This window comes from Culex quinquefasciatus, chromosome 2 (assembly GCF_015732765.1).
Source record: "Culex quinquefasciatus strain JHB chromosome 2, VPISU_Cqui_1.0_pri_paternal, whole genome shotgun sequence".
Classification (NCBI taxonomy): Eukaryota; Metazoa; Arthropoda; class Insecta; order Diptera; family Culicidae; genus Culex; species Culex quinquefasciatus.
This window is the reverse complement of record NC_051862.1, coordinates 12,199,727-12,221,144: the sequence shown is the minus strand read 5'-3', so window position 1 is coordinate 12,221,144 and position 21,418 is coordinate 12,199,727. Positions and strand designations below refer to the sequence as shown.

The following is a 21,418-nucleotide window of genomic DNA, read 5'->3' as shown; positions in this document are numbered from 1 at the left end:
GTCTCCAACGCGAAAATTCGCTTTTCCGGTCAAATGCACTCTACATTTTGAAACTTCCCCCCATAAAAACTATTCACCAATTCACCGTTGTGCTCGTTCAACCGCGTACGTGGGTGATTACATTCTCATTTTCATTCAATGTCACTCGCTTTGTTCTGAGCGCGATTCAATGGTCGCGTGGTCGGTGTGACAGGTGAAGGAAAAAATGGAACCTGCTGGCAGACATGCATCGGCACTATGAGCTCTTTCTAACGGCACTCAGCTTGTTCTAGATGGCATTTTCGTTTAAAGCAATGTTATGCTTGTTGCTAGGTAAAAATCTCTTGTTTTTGGTTTGAATAATGTGTAGAAAACATTGGTTCATTGGAAAAACCGATTTTAGGTATATTTTCATGTAAATGTTCTCTTAAGCTCCCAAGAAGAACTTCTTAAAAGCTCTTTGAGTGCAATTAAGAGTTCTTAACCTATATCTCAGTTGGGTTTCAAAATAATCTCTCAGGGTCTTCGGGAGCCTTAAAGACAAGCGTAATTAGCGTATTCTAAACACTGGCACAACATGCTGGGTATCTTCTACGTGAAATGCCAAACAAGTTCTTCTAAAAGAGGAGTTAGAGCGGATGCATGTCTGCCTGCTGGTCCCTAATAGCGGGGAATTCCTTGGGAGCTCATTATGAAGTGCTCCGAAGTTCCTGTCGTTGGGTGGAAAACGCGGAAGCCGTCTAGTCACAAACACGGGCGACGACGACGGCGTCTTTGGTCATCAATGAATGAGAGAATGGTGGGGGAGGGGGGAGGGGAAATAGGAAAAAGAAAATGAAAAGCCATTGTTTCAGCGACACTTTTCATATCGAAACTTGTGCTGAAAGTAGAAAGGAAGCATTTTTTCACATTTTTTTGTGACTATTTTTACAGGGAAGGGGTTGTAAATTCATTTACATGATAGCCTTAGTGAAGGTTATCTTATCCTCATATGTTTGGTAGGTTAATGGTTCAATCCTATTTCCGTCCCAATAACAGAATCTCACTTTATTAACAAAATACTCAAGAAAACTATTGAAGGTGACTTTCTTGCTCACTATCTTGAAGCAATTTATTCATTAATTACAGTTGAAAACGCTTCTTAGTGATTACGATTTCGCAAATCAACTTTTCTTTGTATTTTTTTTTTGTTTTGAATGAAATTTTGGTTTTTTGTTGTTTGTTCCCTAAGTTAAAAGAAGTAATTTTGCATCATTTGTTTCTCCATACAAATTTTGGGGACTGGGAACGTAAGTGTATGAAATTTCTGAAATAATCTTTGAGTTGAAAATGACAGACTAACTAGGTGACACTTGGAGAAATTAATTTTCATCGATTCGAATTCTTTGTGAGGCTGTATATCAGAAATTATTCTCCCAAATTTCAATGTTCCATTAAGAAAATGGTTGAAAATTGCCAGGTTTTCCAAAAATATGTTTTCCAAAGGTGCTTGTTTATCAAGAATAATTTTTTAAACTAAAAAAATCTAAAAAACGAAAATTTATACCCAAAACTTGCTTTAACCTTAAATCGTAAAAAAATTAAAGAACTTTTTAATTGCAAATTCAATTTTGGTTTACAAATAATGTTTAATTACTCTTTGTCCTGTTTTTCGACAATAATTTTTTTTTTAAGTATATGCCCTGAACCAGAATTTGCACCATCACGCACTATGGCTCAAAAGATGTATTTTTAAGTCCTTCAAAACATATCTAGAGTACATTTTCAAAACAACATATGAGTCATCAAACATTTAATCTAGATTTATCGAAAAACTGCAAATTTAAAAAAGACGCACTTTTGAAATTCAACTTTTAGTCATTCGATAAAGTTGTTTAGGACTTTTCAGTAAAAAATAGGGGCACGCGGAAATAGTTGTCCATATTGAAAAGTTTTTTTACTACAGATAAAGTATTCTTCAATTTTCGAAATTTCATGATTAAAATAATGTTTTGCGGTAGAGTTAAGGATTATTTTAAATCTTAAAAAAGTTACTTTATGAGAAAAAAATAAAATATTGCCAAACAATTTCAAAAAACATCAATCAAGATTAATTTTCAATAGAAAATTACTTAACACTTTTTTATGCCAAGGTGGACCGTTTTTGAATTGTCGGCAATTTTGGGCGATTTTTCGAAAAAAAATCAACACGCCTGCAAAAAAGGTTATCAAAAAGCTGAGCACATTTCCTTAAATTATTTTTGATGATTTTGTTGATCGGACTACTGGTCGATGATAGTTAAGTTGGAATTTTGTGAAAATTGAGAGTCATCTAGTTAGCCCTTATTTTTGAGCTCGCGATATCTCGAAAACTATTAAATCGATTTTCAATGTTCAAACACAAAACTATTGTGAAATCAACTCTTTTTTAGAAACATAATTTTGAAATTTTGAAATCTAGAATTTTTAAATTATGTTATACAATAGAACAAGAAGTTTCACACACAAAACAAAATCTCCTAAAGATTACAGAATAAATAAAATAGGAAATTCTAGAAAAATACTCTTCTTTACAGCTATAATCATGCGTGAAAGCGCTTATGTACTAACAAAAGGTGCTTTTAGAATCGTTATGAAGTGAGCATTGGGAAATTAGTTTTTGAAAAAGGTGCAGGTGGTTATGTTACACATGACCAGTATGACAAAGAACTTTGCAAGATGATTTTTGAAATTTTCGATTAGAATGTCCAGTCCAAATTTCCCCCTTATAATTACCGTCCTATCGAACTAGGGGGACGGAAATTGCAAGTGGAGCTAAATAGAAATCGAAGTGAAATCAATTGACTTTCCTTCACCACTCGAAAGTTACCAAGATGCAGTATCAAAAACCATAAAGTTTGATACCCATATTGCCCCAACTCTTACGGTTCGGCAAATGTCCCCCCATCGAAACATCCGCGGGGCCTCCGGCCACTCCAGTCCAGGTGGTGGCCAGTTCCAATGATCGACTCCTGCGACTGGCAAGTCTTAGCTGGTCCTTGCCTCCAAGCCATCTGCTTCTGATGTGTTCTCGTCGACGTCCAGCAATAGAATGAATTTTCGGGACCGACTGAGCCTCGTTTTGTTGCCTTGTCGATGATCCGAAAATTATGAAGTGGAGTGGGGGTGATTTTAGATACATCAATCTCACGTCTCTCGATTGACTGATTGGGAAACGTTTGTTCATCCAACCAGCGTGCACCAAAAAGAGGGGAAATTTGCCGAGAGGGGAATTCGTCACGTAACGTTTTCGCTTCGCGAAAATTTTGGATTGACACCACGTATAGAAACCTTAGGACAAAGTTCTTTGTCAAAAGTATGAATTTACCTTAAAATTAGCTTAGTTCAAATCTTCGTTTATAGATTATTGCTCCGATAAAATTCACGTGTCGTGTCAAAATAGCGACACATCTGAAAAGGTTCATTCAATTAAAAACACAATTTAAAATCTCGAAAACATAAAATTTCTAGGGATAAAAAATAAATAAATACCGTCATCAAGTGTTACACTAGGTCTGAAGGGTGAGATTGGGTCATACAAAAATGCTGAAATTTGAATGACCTAACCTCACCCCCCCCAGACCCAATGTCACCTCTGATGAAATGTATGTCTCAACAGATTAAGTTAGAAAAAAAACATTATTTTTATTTGCATATATTCCCTAAATTATTGAGATCTTATATTTAACTAAACACATTCATTTGGTCTACGAATTTGTTGTTTGTTCTTATTTTTCCACTCCAACACCCTGTTGATCCGGCTTTCAGCCATTTCAATTAGCAGCATCGCAATTGTCTCAACTTTTAATAGGATAAATATTTGAAGGGCGTTTCAATTTATTTAAAATCAGTGCCTCCCATTTCCCCCACCACATCACAGCATCCTACACCTCCAACCAATGCCGGGCGACACGGAAAATTGGACCACTTCCAGCGGTGCTTTTTAAATTAAAAGTTACGACAGTTTTCTTGTCTGTCTGTACACGGAGAAAAAAGAGTTCTTAAAATCGTGAACAAGCGTTCATGAAAATGGGAACCTCGAACAAAGTGTTCAAATTCCATGGTACGATTTTGAAAAACGTACCATGAAATTTGAACACTTTGTTCGTGGTTCTCATTTTCATGAACGCTTGTTCACGATTTTGGGAACTCTTTTTTCTCCGTGTACCGTGTGGCAAATTTCTTCAGACGAGGGTCGAACAAACAGCTTGGGGAAGAATCATTACCAAATGTTGTGTGTTGGTACCTTCTATCTGGGAAGGAAAAAAATGAAATGGAAGGTGGAAAAAAGCATTCCCAACTTTGGTGGGCTGTAAATTAGAAAGTTTTCCTCGAGGTTCACGTCACAAAACAGGTGACAGTTGTAACCTGGAACGGGGGAGGGCTGAGTTGGTTTGAGAGAAAGGTGAACACATTTCACTTTGCTAGAATTAGGTGGAAAGTGCAGGATGTTTTCTAGGATTTCGATTTCTAGAAGGTGCTTGAAGGAGAAGTAAAGCAAATATTTCTAGAGTAAATGATCAATTTCTCAACCGTTTTTTTTATGTTTGTAAATCGTGGATTTTAAAACGTATACATCAAGTAACAAAACAAAAATGGACATTATCGTCGCTTTACCCTTTTTGTAATCCAGATAAAGTGCAAATAAAAGATCAGATAGCAAAAGTCATGCCACACTTGGTGTCTGTGGATTTTCTTGAGTCAAAAAGAAAACGATGAAAACGTCTTGGTACGGGAAAATAGTCGAAGTGGCGTTATTTATTATTTGCTCGTTCTTTCTCTGCCAGTGAGGGTGACTTGTTCTAGGAGGACAGATACCTTACTGTGTCTTCATTAGCACTTTCGTTTCCGATTAACTTTTTGTCACTATTGACAAATGGGAAGAGGACCATCCCTCCTGTAGAGATTTAGAGGGGAATGTTCAAACCACTTTAAGTTTAGCTTTTATGAAGTTTTACGATTTTAGAACATCGTAGCTAAAAAATCTCATTTTCAACGGGAAATCAGTTTTTTCACTCACAAAACCAATCATCGAAATGGAAACCCGTAATTAATCGGTCAATGCCAATGTCGGCAAAGAACAGAAAACTATCATTTTCAGTACTGCATTCTTTTCCTTGAGGACTCTTCTTCTCTTTTCCCCAAATGCACCAAGCAAGTGCATTTCGACAAAGGACATTTGTATGATTACAGTTGAGAACATGCCCCCCGGGTTGGCAGAGTTGTTATCGAACAGAAAGAAAAACGCCAAAAGCCATCCGAATCATTCGGCTTTGAGTTGAACTCTGAATGATGAGGGAACAAAAAAAAAGAAAAGACAAATTTCGGAATAACAACGCTGAAACACTGTTATGCTGTCCAGCTGGCAACACTGGCCGGGAATGGTGATATGATATGGTCGTGTCCGCTGCAGATGATGACAATGCTCGGTCAAGTCGAATATGGTTGGCGAGCGATAAAAATAACAATATGCTGCCACACAGTGCCTTGTGATTCGGCTCATTGTTGGACTCTGGAGTTGGGAAGTTTCCATTGTTGCGGCAATGTCGGGGACAAGAAATTAATTGAATAAAGCTCGTCTTGGTCTTCTTGGCCAATATGGACACAAAAGTGCCGAAACGGGACCCACAACTATCCCTCACTCCCCTTTTTGGATCTGGCAAGCACTGCAAGCTTGCTGACGTTGCACAGTACTTTTGATGGAAGAAAATAATTTTGATGCTTTCTTGGGAGGACAGGATAACCGATGTTTTAGCTTGTACCGATTAGCTTAGGATTAGACTGGCGGGTTGAGAACTTGGATTATCCGGTTGATGGTCTGAGAGCATTAGAGAAACTAATTTGTTTAAATATCTTTAAAAGTTTAAATCAGTGTTGACTATTTCTCTTTGCAAACGCATGTATGATATTTGAAGTGTGTATCGGAATTTCAAACAATTTGTTTGATTTATTTTTTAACTGAAAAGTATCAATTACCGTCAGTGGGGGTGACTATGGGTCAAAAAACGATACAGCTCTCGTAATTTCTTAATAACAAAAACAATTTAAACAACATCGAAAATCTTTCAACGTAGATTTGTTCTTAAATAGTTTACTGACATTTTCCCAAAATATGGTGGATTTTGATGAACACTACTTTAAATGCCAATAGTTTGAAAATTGACCCAATCTCACCCCTTAGAGGGGGTGACATTAGGTCAAATGAAACTAAAATGATGCTCAAATACAACGATATGGTAAAAACAAGTCATCCAACAGTGTTTCTTGTTCGAGGGAATCGTATTGACATGCTACAATGTTTGAAGTGGAGATTTTTAAACATTTGATAGTTTTCGAGCAATTCTAACAAAAGTATTAGAAAAATGATTTTTCGAGAGGTCATTTTTGGCCAAAAACGTACCTCAACTTTAGACAGCTGCCAAAATAACAGGATTTGTTCTAGGAACGAGATTTTTTCAGCGAAGTCATCTTAAGATGTCTCCTACACAACCCTTTTAACAGAATTCAGTTTCAATGAGAAGAACCTGAGAAATAGTAAAATCCGTAAAAAAATCACTTTGACCCAATCTCACCCCCCAGACCAAATGTCACCCCCACTGACGGTATTTTATTGGACTCAAAGTTTAAGAAATAACGGCAGCTAAAACTATGAATCCAGTAAGATATTATGGAAAAAAAATAATCGTAATCGTTTAGTCAAAACTAAACCTTTATTTTTGAGCATTACTGATGGTTTCAGTAATTCTCGGAATCTACGGACTGTGTGTTTTTTTTTGCATTTTTTATGAAAGTACTTTTTCTCTGTCCAAAAAATCATTTTGCATCATTAGTTCGTCCATGAACACAAATTGGTCAAAATTTCAAACCCAGAAAAACACCGTTTATGCACAATTAAAAACACTTTATTACGCGAACAGAAATTATACATTTTTTTCTAACGTGCAACGGTCGGGTGTAGTCAACGGTTTATTTATGATTTTATCATAATTTTCGTATAGTACTCATTTCGACCGTTTTTTGTTTTTCAGCATTTTTTTTTTCAAAATTGGCAACACTGCCAAATTGTTGTGTTTTTTAATCCTCTGAAACAAACTGAAAAAACAAAAACGTCAAAAATATTTGGGTGAGATTGGGTCAAAGTGATTTTTTACGGATTTTACTATTTCTCAGGTTCTTCTCATTGAAACTGAATTCTGTTAAAAGGGTTGTGTAGGGGACATCTTAAGATGACTTCGCTGAAAAAATCTCGTTCCTAGAACAAATCCTGTTATTTTGGCAGCTGTCTAAAGTAGAGGTACGTTTTTGGCCAAAAATGACCTCTCGAAAAATCATTTTTCTAATACTTTTGTTAGAATTGCTCGAAAACTACCCAAATGTTTGAAAATCTCCACTTCAAACATTGTAGCATGTCAATACGATTCCCTCGAACAAGAAACACTGTTGGATGACTTGTCTTTACCATACCGTTGTATTTGAGCATCATTTTAGTTTCATTCGACCTAATGTCACCCCCTCTAAGGGGTGAGATTGGGTCAATTTTCAAACTATTGGCATTTAAAGTACACAGAAAAAAATCAATTCTCGTAATCGTGAATTAAGTTCACGAATGTGAGAACCATGAAGTAATTTATTCATGAGTATGGTGCATTTGCACCATAAACGTGAATGTATTCCTTCGCAGTTCTCGCGTTCGTGAATTTAATTCACGATTTAGAGAATTGGTTTTTTTCAGTGTAGTGTTCATCAAAATCCACCATATTTTGGGAAAATGTCAGTAAACTATCTAAGAACAAATCTACGTTGAAAGATTGTCGATGTTGTTTAAATTGTTTTTGTTATTAAGAAATTACGAGAGGTGTATCGTTTTTGACCCATAGTCACCCCCACTGACGGTACATGTAAAATTCAGTTTTAATACCAAAAAGACAACACATTTTCTGATTGTGCTGTTTTTAAATTTTAGTTTAGGTAAAGATGTGAAATGTTTTTTTTTTAGTTTTCGCAATTTGAAATAACTTTAAGAACGAAAAGCACGATAGCAAAAAAAATAGAAAAGAATAAACGAAAAACTATGTAAATTATTTGGAATTTTCTGCTTTTGACCTACATAATAATGGTTGCTGAGACACATCCGGTTAAAGTTTAAAATTCGTTAAAAATATGTTTTCTTAGTGTTATTTAACTAGTCCACCTTTTCGAAATTTTTGAAAATAAAAAAAATCGTATTTTTGGATGCAAAGTTAAAATATCGTATTTTTTTTCTTAAAAGTTTTAATCATAATCGGAAGACATTTGACATTTTTTTCTTAAAAGTTTTAATCATAATCGGAAGACATTTGAAAAAATTGGCTACTAACTCTTAAAAACTGTTAAAAAATCATTTAGAAAAAAAGAAATTTGGGCATAAAAATACTAAACTGAGTGGTATCCACAGTCTAAACATTTCAGTTTGATGTTTATGACTTGTACATTTCAAAAACATTTATAAAATAAACTGTAATTAGAGCACGCAATCTTTATTTTTCCAATTTTTAAACGTTTTAAAATTCATGCATAGTCAATTTTGCTATTAAGTGTAACATAGCTCTGAGTGTATATACGAGAAAATTTGTTAATTCAAAATTTAACAACTTCTGAAAGCTCTTGGGTATTTTATAAAAAAATGTTTTGTTAGTAATTATAAAAAATAATTGGTAGCAATGTTTAAACTACTCAAATTATTCTTTAAAAATCAAACATACAATTGAATAAAGAATGCTTTATTAGAAAAACATTGGCCAAAGAAAAAATGAAATTAAATTTAAATAAGACTGTTATTATCATAATTAAATTCCTTAAAAATCTGTATTATATGAAAAAATCCGTACAAAAATCCGCTAAAGGGGTCAAAAATCCGTACGGTACGCAAAAATTTTGTACAGTTGGAAGCCTTAAACATAGGGAATGAAACGACAAAGTTTTATTCAAATCAATAAATTCCAAGTAAAGTCGATTTGCGTAAATGTGATATTTTTTATCTTTTAAATATTTGTTTTTGGTAAAACTTGTACAAACTTATCTGTATTTTATTTACCAGTGTTTTAAAATCTTATTGCATTTCAAACTCGTCACAAGTTCTTGCTTGCAATGCCTTTTTATTTTTTCCTCAATTAATCAAAATGCCAAAACTCATTAAAATTACGTCCTCAAGCAAATCGCTCACCGTAAATCAGTGAGTCTTTAATTACTGTTCAGTTTTCACCTCCGAAACGAAATACACATAATTAGTGTCAATTACCCACCCGCCGTTTTTCAACCATTTCCATTATCCCGAAACGATTTTCACGATGAAAGCAACACTCTCTAATAATTCCAAAGACGGTGGGACGGTGATTAATCAACGTTACTCTTAATTTTCGTTTTCATTTTCACTGCATGCAAATTCTCCAACACTACGCCTCGCATGCATTGGTATGCCATCTGTGGTGCATCAGGAAAAAACTTTTAATTACATCCAGCTCACTTTCAGGAAATTAAATATCCGTTTAATTGTAGTGGACACTTTAGATTGCCGTCAGTCCGGATGTACGGTCGACTTTAAATCGCCTTAATTTGCATGAATTTGTCTCGATCCTTGTAACACTGAACGGTCAATCTATTCCGAAACCTAATTTGTCATGCTTGCTTCAGGCGATTGAGACCCTTCTTCGTGTTTCCGTTTGATTCCCCAAACCCCATTAAGGCCAGTCTTCGAACAAACGATTTAGCACTAAATGGAGCAAAGTTCGCACGGCCAAAGTGTGAGCCCATAAATATCGTTATCTTTCAGACGACCCCACTCCGACCGAAACGACCACCCCTCCGGATGTGACGAGATGTCCATTCGTTCGAAAAGATCGGTTTAAGAATCTGTCTCTCTTGGACCCAAGCAACAGATAAAATCTTGAGAAAGGGCACGAGAAAGCCACTAACCTGCCAGCCAGCAGTGTATGTTAATTCTGCTTTTTAGTTTACGAAAGAAAGATGAAGGTTTTCCACCACCCTGAGGCCAACCACCGGCCAGGAAATCCATCACATGTGAGGGAGCCAAACTGGCGCCAGGGATCGTCAGCGAGTGAGAGTGAATGGCCCCCACGCCGCCACCACGTGGGATTTAATGGAAAAGTGATAACGAGTTGCTGCTAGCTGGGTCGTTGGGAGGGGGAAGGTGAGGCTGGGTGGGGGGAGGGTGTAATTTTAAACGAAGATTTATGAACTTCTCAGTGAAGTGGGTGCTGTTTGCCGAGATTGAGGACAATCAGGAAATTGGGAAAATTGTACTAATTTTTCTAGAACGAATTAGATACAATTTTTTGTAATAAGTTTATGTATTTGCTCTAACAAATATGTGTCCGGGAACATAGCTGGAGTATTTTTTAAAGGTCAATTACAACAAATTTATATTTTTTACTTTCTGGGTGTTTTTGAAACCACTCCACCTTAAACACCCAAGAGGCAAAAATAAATGGTTTATTGGTCCTTTTTGAAAAAAAAACTCCAGGAATGTTTTCTTCACCTAATACTGAAAAAATGCTTTAGCACACGCCTTGTTCGATTTTAAAATTATCAAAATAATTGCTCATTTAGGCCATACAATATTTAAAAATAATAATTCCTGAAATCATGATTTTTGTTCATGAATTTCTAAACACGGAAGTTTACAGTGCAAATCTAGAGTTTTTATTTAATAGGTCCTATAAACAGGTCCGTTTTTTATATCTCACGACGGAGTTGCGGTACGACCCCTTAAATTTTTGAACTTTCTAAAAAAGACTAAAATGATGATGAGATAGAAATTTGATGGCGTACTCAAAATTCCGAAAATCGTACTTTTCATAGAAAAAAAAACTTAAAAAGTTTGAAAAACTCTGTCATTTTCCGTTACTTATTTTGAATTTGTGTTTTTATTAGAATTTGGCAGTTCCGTTCCAGGATGTTACATTTGCAATTCAGAGATTTGGAGAACCTTTCAACTGAGATCAAGTCATGAGCCTTTGCAGGGAGGGTACATATTTCTACGTTTAGATTTTTCTAGATGAGTGCTCTTTTAGGAAAAATAAGTTTAAAGAAAAAACCCTACATCTGACATGTTGTATTAAGGAAAATTTAATGTACTTTTCAAATCTACAATAACCCAGCAGGGTCATCTTTTCATAAAAAAAAAAATCAAATATCGTGTTTTTCTAAATTTGCAGTGTTATTTTTTAGAGTGTAATAATTTTTTTTTTAAATATGTTTTAGGGGACCAAACTATAATGAAAATTAAACTTTATTTTTTTCAAAAAGCGCCACGTACTATTTAGCCTTTGCGTAAGATATAGCGTTTTTTGGATTGTTAGCGACGATATCTTCATTTTTTTAATGCAAAATCTTATTTTCATACCAAAGCATTCTTTAAAAAATTTCACCGTTTTTAACTTTTTTATTTTCATGATTTTTTTTGCTTCTAAAACATTTTTCTTGGTTCAAATTTTTTTTTTGTCGTTTTAAAATGTTTTATGAACCAAAGCTAAAAAAATACTTATAGGATCGGTCTGCCGGTTGTTAAAAATCAGCCTTTATCATTAAACAATTGGGATTTTATCATTCTCACCTCACTTTTCAACTGCCAAAACTATTGGTTTGATTGGCAATATTAGACGTACATTTATCCAAAGAGGCTCTGCCAAGTTACACGGCTAAAAATTCAGAATTTTTATTTAAATTTTCATCGCTCCCAAAATACCTTTTTTTTAGATTTTTTAATTGTTTGGCCAGAGCCGAACAAAAACTTTGGGTAATTCTCTACCAACTCTACCAAATTTGGTGTCAAAGGGCCTTTTATGTAAAATTCGACGCCCGATTTGATGGCGTACTCAGAATTCCGAAAAAACGTATTTTTCATCGAAAAAAAAAAAACATTTAAAAAAGTTTTAAAAATTCTCCCTTTTTCCGTTACTCGATTGTAAATTTTTTTGGAATATGTCATTTTATGGGAAATTCAATGTTCTTTTCGAATCTACATTGACCCAGAAGGGTCATTTTTTCATTTTGAGCAAAATTTTTCATTTTAATGTTTCGTGTTTTTTCTAACTTTGCAGGCTTATTTTTTTGAGTGTAAAAATGTTCTTCAAAGTTGTAGAGCGGACAATTACAAAAATTTTTATATATAGACATAAGGGGTTTGCTAATAAACATCACGAGTTATTGCGATTTTACGAAAAAATATTTTGAAAGGAACAAATATCAAGTACAGGAGCTATTTTGTTTAAATTGTGATTTTTGGAAAAAAATCCAAAATTTTGTCGAACAATATTACAAAATAAAATTTGCCATTGAAAACTACTTTAAACATTTTTTGATAAAGTACAACTTTTTCAAGTTTTAAGCATTTTTTTTTCTTCGTGAGGTGTTTAGTATAAATTTGATCGAATTTTAAATTTAAAAAACTAACTTAATACACCTATGTGGTTGGAGCCTTCCTCACAAAAATGGGTGTACACAAGTTTCATCTATTTTTTAGATCCGGCTTCCAAAAAGTACTTCGATATCACTTAAGTGGCCATATCTCGAGACAGGGTTGCCATATATTCAATATTTTGGGCTCGTTGGAAAGGTCTCTTGATAACCTAACCAACAATGGGTCGGATGATGGACCCGGACATAGTTTACATACATTTAAGTGAGATCCGGCATCCAAAAAATACATCAATATCACTTAAGAGGCCATATCTCGAGACAGGGTTGCCAGATCTTCAATGTTTTGGACTCGTTGAAAAGGTCTTTTGATAACCTAACCTACGTTGGGTTGGATGATGGACCCGGACATAGTTTAAATACATTTAAGTGAGATCCGGCATCCAAAAAGTACGTCAATATCACTTAAGTGGACATATCTCGAGACAGGGTTGCCAGATCATCAATGTTTTAGGCTCGTTGGAAAGGTCTTCTGATAACCTAACTAACGATGGGTCGGATGATGGATCTGGACATAGTTTACATACAGTTAAGTGAGATCCAAATATATGTGAAAACACATTTTTATACATAACTTTTGAACTACTTATCGAAACTTCAATCTGTATAAAACTCGATCTATGGGACCCTAAACCAAGTCGAATGCAACAAGTTCGGGTAAAATCGGTTCAGCCAGTGAGAGAAACATGAGCTAGTTTGTTGGTCACATACATACATACACACACACATACACACAGACATTTGTTCAGTTTTCGATTCTGAGTCGATACGTATACATGAAGGTGGGTCTACGACGTTTTTATACGAAGTTCATTTTTAGAGCAGGATTATAGCCTTACCTCAGTGAGGAAGGCAAAATATCTGATCGATTTTTAATGTTTAAAAGATAAATTAAAACGATAAACATTGATATTTTCAAATGTTCGGCCAGACTTAGAAATTTTATAAAATAATTATTATTGGAAAGAGCATTACATTTCACAAAATATTCACTTTTATACATTGAAAATTGAACCAATCGTTTCTGCAAGCAGAAAAGTTAGGGCTAGTTGTATCTTAACTAGCTGTATCTTAACATCTAGCAGTCCTATCAACAAAATCAAATAAGGCAAATTGTAGGATTTTCTTTGTTATTTTTGCAGGGTTGATTATCCTTCGTAAAGAATTTTTATACTTCAAAAAAGCTGAAAAAATATCGAGGTCGTGTTTTCTAGTGAAAACTAGTGAATTTCGGGTCGAAAACTGTATTAATCGTTCGGTCGTCGTGTGTTCTATCCGGAGAATATGAAGTTTTCCCTGGATCTTGTAGTTTTGGGACTATTTTGATTGTTTTTACGAAAACACATTGTTTTGTTTTGGCGTGATTGAAGCAGAACACAGGAAGAGCGGGAAATGGGAGAGTTTTTATGCGAGTGAGAGTGAGAGATTTACGAAACAGAAGCGAAAAAGAAAGATGGGAGGCTTCCTTGGTAGAGTGTTAGTGGTGTTGGTACCGTGTGAGGTGGTGAACGATGGGGAGGTGATTTAAAAGAAGCTGGTACAAATAAAACAGTGTGTGTGTCAACAGTACGGAAGAATTCTGCCAGCGTGCTTCACGATTCCGGTCAATGATAAGCAGGCTGTCACTCTTCCTGTAGCGGACGGCCACAGAGTAAACAAGCCGACATGCGATAGTGTTGGTGTCCAAGAATGACAGGCGGCCGAAACGCTCATCTTGACTCGGCGGCTTGTTTGTCGGCGGCTCAGCTGTTTGCTGAGAGAGAACGGATGATTTCTCTTGTCTGTCACGAGTGCCTCGTTGGTAGAGAGCTGTCAAGATGGGTTGCAAGAAGCACAGAGCAACCTTAAGATGGTGTGCTCAGGTAAGGTCTTTCTTTTTTTACAGGTTGTGTATGTGAGACACAAAATGCGCTTATTAAGGTGAGTCGTTCTACTTTATTTTGTTCTTTGTTTTGGGTTTTAATCATCCGTTTTAAAAATCTGAGAAAAATAAATTTCAAAACTTTCTAAAGATTTAAGCATAAGTAAATCCCTATCTTGAACTTGAATTACCATAATAGAAGTTTTTTCGGGCTTTTTGAAATTTATCCTAGTCTTTGATTGTTTTATTCAAGGGATAGTTTGAATTTAATTCATAAATCCATTGTATTTTCTGAATAATACTTCTTCCATTTCATCGACAGAGAGCGAGTTGTGGCGCTATAACCGCGGCAAATAGTGTCCAGGGCATTTGTGGAAATACGATGTCCCATCCTCGAGGTCCCGGAGCACCAAAACTTCTTAGCATGGTGGCTCCCAACGATTAATTGCCTAAACAAACAGGAACGTGAGCGGGGGATCCCCACGTTTCTTCCTCCCCTGCAGATTCAGAACTGTATTGTTGTTTGAGCATTCGTGTTCAAACTCAATCCATTTCAACGAATCATCTTCACGGTAAACTTTACGCAGTTGGCCTGGCCGCTTTAACGTTTGTGATGTTTCGAAGCAATTTATTGCATTGGGGCACTGCAATTGTTAATAATGACAAGAGGATGCTAGGCGTTAATCAACCTAAGGCATTTTCCAGGATGCCCTCGAAAGACTGGCTGCGCTAGGGTTAGATTAGATTAGATTAGATTAGAAAAAAGCTGAAAAAATATCGAAAAATTTCACCTTAATGTGCTTGCGATTTGAAAATGGTACGCTTTATCAATAAGTTTGTTGTCATTTTCAATTGTTTATTCAATTTTTCATCAAAACATCATTTTTGAACTTTGTTTGACTATGTTTGAATATTTTTCAAAAAATCAATTGATTTTCTAAAATTCAAAATTTTGCACCATCCTAAACTATAGCGCAAAAGTAGTCATTTTAGTACCCTAAAACATATCAAAAAAATTAAAAATATATTTTTTCGAATAAAAACAAAAAGAAAAGTTGATTGCAAAAAAGTTGAGAATTACTCCAATATAAACTGAATAAACGAATATTAAGTTCATGCAACTTTCCTTCATTCTGGACCAACTGCAATCAACCTTTTCCCATAATGCAGCCATTCTCGACTCATTTACTTCCTCAACCCTGCGGTTATTGGCCCAAGGTTGACAAAGGGGAAGATGAAGACGTTCTAAATCCAGCAGGACTTTTTTCCACACGATGATGGACGACAAATCGCCTCCGGGCGATCCCAGCTTTCCCCCTGGCTGATAATATCCTTCGATGGTTCGCCGTCCTTTGGTCGAGTTTTCATTGTCCGGGAGGTCCTGAAGTGTATGCAAAACTTTTTCTCCCTCGGCGGTGTGATAAATTTGGCATTAGTCGAGATTTACCGTCGCGCTAATCTCCGATCACGGAATGTCTGGAGTCTCGAGCCCTCTTCCAAGAAGCAGCTGAGCAGCTGATAAATGAATAAATAATAAAGGACTTTGACGCAAACCCCCCCCCCACTTGTCCGGATCATCTCCATCAATTTATGCTTGCTCAATTTTTTTTCCCCGAACATTTTTCATTTCACGGATTGTTGGACCACTGCGGAAGGAAGGATGTTTGCCTTTCGTCACCTCATTTGGGGGGGAGAGGGGAAAAGTTTTTGCTTTTCTTTTAACCGAGGGCAGAGTGAATATAAATCGTTTTTCGAGACTTTTTGCATGGTCCTTCGCTGACGGACGGGGTCCTTGTTTGGTTTGATGGCCGCTGGCGGTTTGTCATATTTTTTCGTGCTTCCTGCCATCGCGAAACGGGGTTGGTGGATCCAGTTCTTGGGACTTTGCCAGCCAACACCTCGTGGTTCGGTTTGTCTTAGCGATTTCGAGGGATTTGGGGAAGATGTAGATAAATGTTTGGGGTGAAGTCTCTAGGAATAATATTTGTTGTTGGACGATTTGTCTTTAAGATAGATGATCTCACTATTGTGGTTGATAGTGAACTGTGAAACTTTAAAACTCTGAAAAAATAGGATTATTCAATAAATTAAAGAATACCCCCATTTGCCAAATGAACCATCAGCCCAACTTCAACCAACTCAAATTTCCAGTCACACAATCTGTTTCGCATTCCGCCGAGTAATCACGATCCTTATCAAAACCTCAACCCTCCCTCCTCCCGTTTTCCACTCAGAGAGACGCTGATTGCGTGCGAAAAATTACGATTGACAGCTATTAAAAGCTCGGTTACCCCATCACTTTTCAACAACAGCAGCCAGGCCAGGAAACTGCGACAAAATTAACAAAGGCATAAAATCGATTGTTTCGTACGTACAGCTTCCTGCGTCTGGTGAAAAGGAAGAGGAAAAATTGGCAACCCCCGCTACGCCCCACCTTCTTTTTGGTTTCCATTATCGAGGAACCTAAATCAAATTTTTGCTATAAAATTTCAATCTGCGATAAGACGCGAAGCCCCTCGATCATATCCGGTTTCTTTTTATATTGTTTTTTTTTTTTTGTTTTGGGAAGGATGGTGCCGTTGATTGTTCTCAAAAGGATTCAATTTATGGCGAAGGTCTGGGGGAAATCAGAGAAATTGTGCGTGTGGAAAAGCGTGTTCTCGGCACTTTGGATCTATTAAATTTACTTTTGTTAAATGACAGGGTGGCAATTTAAACCTTTCAAGCCTGATATGTCATATATGACCCAAAAATCAAAAAACGTATCTAAAACTAGCCTATAATTTTTGTATGGTCTCAAAAATAATTTTCCCACATTTACTTCTTTTTTCAATTCTGGCCTGGAAGGGTTAATGAATGATGTTTTGAGATTTTACACTATGATCGCACTTTAGAAAAATAGTAATTATTTCTAATATTTTTATTCATAACCTTGTTATTACTAATTTAACAAATCATTAAATAAGTTTTTTTTAAAATTTTATCACCACAATAAAAAAAAAAGTTGAATTTCGGAATGTTGAATATTACACATTATCGTGTAAACATGTGAACCTGATGAAAATTCATCAGAAACTGATGGAAATTCAACAATTCCTGGTGTAATATAACACATTTTTTTGACACAAAATCTGCCACCATTTCCTGATGAATATTACCATAATTTTTTTCTGTAAGAGCTTTCCAAACCTCAGGGCAATTCAAGTTTGTTTCAAAACGAGAATGTAGATCTTTAAAGTGATCTCAGTTGATCAGGAATAAACCATTTGGATATTCAGTTTTGTTGGTCGCTCAGATCTATTTGCATTTACTTTTTAACAATAATTGTGTGATTTTAAAAATATTATACTTCATGTTCTAAACAATTCAATTTTTATTGAATATCAGCATTCTAAATATTTTATAAATTAAATAAAAAACCTTTTTTCAAATTTGAATATTTTGCCTTATTTCCTGTAAAAGATAAATACCGGCACTTTTCTTAATATGTTATTCCAAAAAAAGATAAAAAATACATCTGAGTAACTATTCGACTGATTCATATTTTTAAACATTGCCCGAATCAGTCGAATAGGATTTTTTGTTAGTGCATACAGTATTAAAACTATAGCTTTTTGTTAACCCTCTACTTATCAAATTTGTTTGTTTTAATTTAATTTTTTTAATTTCGGATGGTTATTTTGTGCTAATTTGTTAAAACAAAGTTTATTTTGCTTGCTTTGTTATACATTTTAAGTATTTTTATTTGCATTCATCTTGTTTAGTTTTTTAATTCATAATTTAAGGCCTACTCTACAACCTCCAATCATGATTATCATTTTGCCTATATGCTATTTTCACAATTTTCCAGTCACTCTTTCGATTTTTTTTTTCATTGTGAATCATTAGCTTTGAAAGCGCAACAAAGAGTGTCAAAATTTTGGAATCAAGACTAACATTTCTAATGTTTGTAATATTGAATGTTTGGCACTTTTGAAATGTGATGATTCCAATTTTTTTCGAAAAGATCATAATTTTTTCAACATTGAAAATTGGACCACAAGTTACTGAGAGTTGGCATCAACACTCAAATGCTCGGGTAGTCATTTAACCCCTATTTTTTCTTAAAGATCTTAAAAATTTTGGTAGAATTGAACAATTTGGATGCTTCCGGTTGCAAATGATCCAGATTTGTCTATATTTTCAACTGTCAGATGACTACCCGAGCGTTTTGAGTGTTAAAATTGTGGGAATGTTTGGATGACACTTAAAAACTTCAATTTTCTATATATTTTTTTCTTTTATTTGCTGCATTTCAGTAACCAGAGGTCTAATCATCAATGTATTTAAGGCAATTTTATTGGACATTTTCTGAACTTTTTTAACAATATATTTTCAGGTATGGACAATCATGGAAACTTTTGTAGGAAGTTGAAAAACTAGTATTTTTCAGTTAAAATTTAAATTTAAGCGGCTATATCTTGAAAACAGAGCACTTTATCATAAAATCGGTAAAGTACTTTCCGATTGCAAATTGATTCCACATAAAAAAATTTTACTATAATTTCTATTTTTCAATATATTTTTTTCCAAAAAATCATAACTCCCTAAAATCTATTAAAAAATGTAAAAAATTAAAACATACGGACATTAGGAAATTGTTTTTTTGTGAAAAATTAAAAAAAAATTTCACGTACCTATTTTTCTGAAAAATCCTCGTCAATACCTGCCACTTTGCCGAAGACATTAAAGCATCGATCATCGATGATCGAACATCGATCAGAATATTCCTTCAAAAGTTGCTGATTTTCGAATATTCACGTACCATTTTTGAATTAACAGCTGCCAAAATTGTATGGAGACTTGTATGGGTGAACCAATGACACAAAATGGTTTCGTTGGTCATAGGGAAGGCCCTCACAAAGTTTGATCCAAATAAAAAAATATAAAAAAATAGTCGAAATCAAACAATTTTGAAGAGAATTGCAATATAACATCATAAAACTGGATCAAATTTTTTACCAAATCTATTGAAATTTTTAGCAAAATTAAAATAATAATAATAATAACAAAACGGATTAACTTCATATTTGAGTGATGTATTTTAGTTTTAGATAGATTTTATAGAATCATTAAATAATAAAATAATTTCCCTGCAATTATGGTTTCAAAGTAACATCCTTCTTTTTCCCCATAATTCTGAACTTGAAAAAACGCCTCAATCGTGACACTTCGTAAAATAACCAGAAGAAAAACCACCCCCGGTGACAACAACGCGACACAGGAAAATATCCTGAAACAAATCTTACACCCCGCTTTGCCTACCCGGGCAAAAGAAGGGAGGAAATTTAAAATAAAAGATGGGAAAAATCACCGCAGCCATAAAAACCCATTATGGTGAGGGGCGAAACGGTCGGTGGAAAGGGTGGGAAGTGAAATTCCCGGCTCTTCTTCACCGTGGTAAATTAAATTACATCATTCGATATTGAGATACTGCTGCTGCTGCTGTTGTGAAAAGAGGGTGTCGGGTGGGGTTTGATGGGTGGGAAAGCGAACCGGTGGAAAATTGATGCGATAACAGAATTATGATTTTTATTGTTTCATCCCGGAGGATCTTTGTCATTGAGTTTAAGTGGAGAGGGCGAGGAGGGTGGTTTTTGGGAAAGCTCAGCATGAGTGAGGCTTTTTATTGGGTTTATGATTGGAGGTGGGGGGAAAGCTTGGCTTCAATTAGGTTTAGAAGGACTAGAGTGAGTGTTTTAGGTGGAAAGGATCAAAATAGAAATTTAATTAGGTGATGAATTTCGTTGAATCGACATCGATTGCAAGCTTTTAGTCACTTTGTCATTTGATTGAAAGTTTTTGATCTTTTCATTCACATTTTGTGAATGCTTTGCTTTATTTTTGCTAACACGTGGTTTTATTATTTTTTAAATATCAATTCAACTTGTTTTTATTTTAAGTTTATCGTCCAACAATTATTTTTGCAAGAGCTATACACTCTTTGAAAGATTGTTTTAGCTGTTTTTTATTCTTCTATCTTGATACAATTGTAGTTTGTTGTAGGAGTAATCGATGAAAAGGAAAACAACTAGCAAAAAAATCCCCTTAACCTCATGTTAAAAAATGTGTACTAAAATTAGTGTTATGATTTTTTCACATTTCCTTGTCGGTGTGAAATCTAGAGATAAATCATATTTTATTACAGAAGATTCAAAAAAATATTATTTCAAAATGAGTTGTACTGTTTTACGGCCAAATAAACTAAAACTAAAGTCTTTCATAAATTTGGCTTGAATGTCATGTAACATTAATCCTTGACATGAAAAAAATCCTAATAATATCAATTATAATGTTCTATATATCGAAAAACATCTTATTTTTATAGTTTACGTTTCTAATATGTCTTGAAATAATCGGAATGCTTGAAAGTTACATTTTTGGGTTCGTTTGAACATATTTTGAGTATTAATGAAGTTTCGATTGTCAGTTCTATAAAAAGTGAGATAGATAGATACTTTCTTTGAAAGATAGATAATATCTTGAAAACAAATTTAGAAGAGAAAAAAACGTTTGCGCTAATTTTCTTTCAAAAGGTTGTCAAAAATCCATTAAAAGAAAACTTTTTAATAAATCAACTTTGCTCAAAAATTTAATTGAATGGTATTATGTTCCGTGTGTAAAAACTCAATTTTCACATGTAAAAGTTTTGAGGAAGCTTAAAATTCTCTCAAATTTTTTTATACAATAACTTCGAAATGTTTTCTTTTGGAAAGTAATTTTTAAGATAGCTCAAACAGATCAATAACGAGTTTGTACTTTGTTGTGCTTTTGATTTTTAATAAATCTCAATTCTTTTTCCAATGTGATTCAAAAAAAGTTTCTTGTAAATATTTTCTATTGATAATTTTTAATATGAAGCATATGAATTCATAAAAAAAATCACAAAAGAAACTTTTTTTATTTATCAGACAAGCTTAAAAATATTTGTTTTTAATGTTCTGACAACATTTGAAAAAATATAAAATTAGAAAAATATTTTGAACTAAAAAACTACTAACTGTGAGTTAGGCCGTTGCAAATATTTTTCAAAGTTTATGTTGCCCC

The 21,418-nt window shown here is 34.5% G+C and overlaps 1 protein-coding gene across 1 annotated transcript in view; it reads right to left on the bottom strand.

The window, feature by feature from the left end:
• Positions 1-21,418, bottom strand: part of LOC6038349 (gamma-aminobutyric acid receptor alpha-like) — a 94,136-nt gene that overhangs the window by 70,237 nt on the left and 2,481 nt on the right. The gene's annotated exons all lie outside the window — the stretch shown is intronic.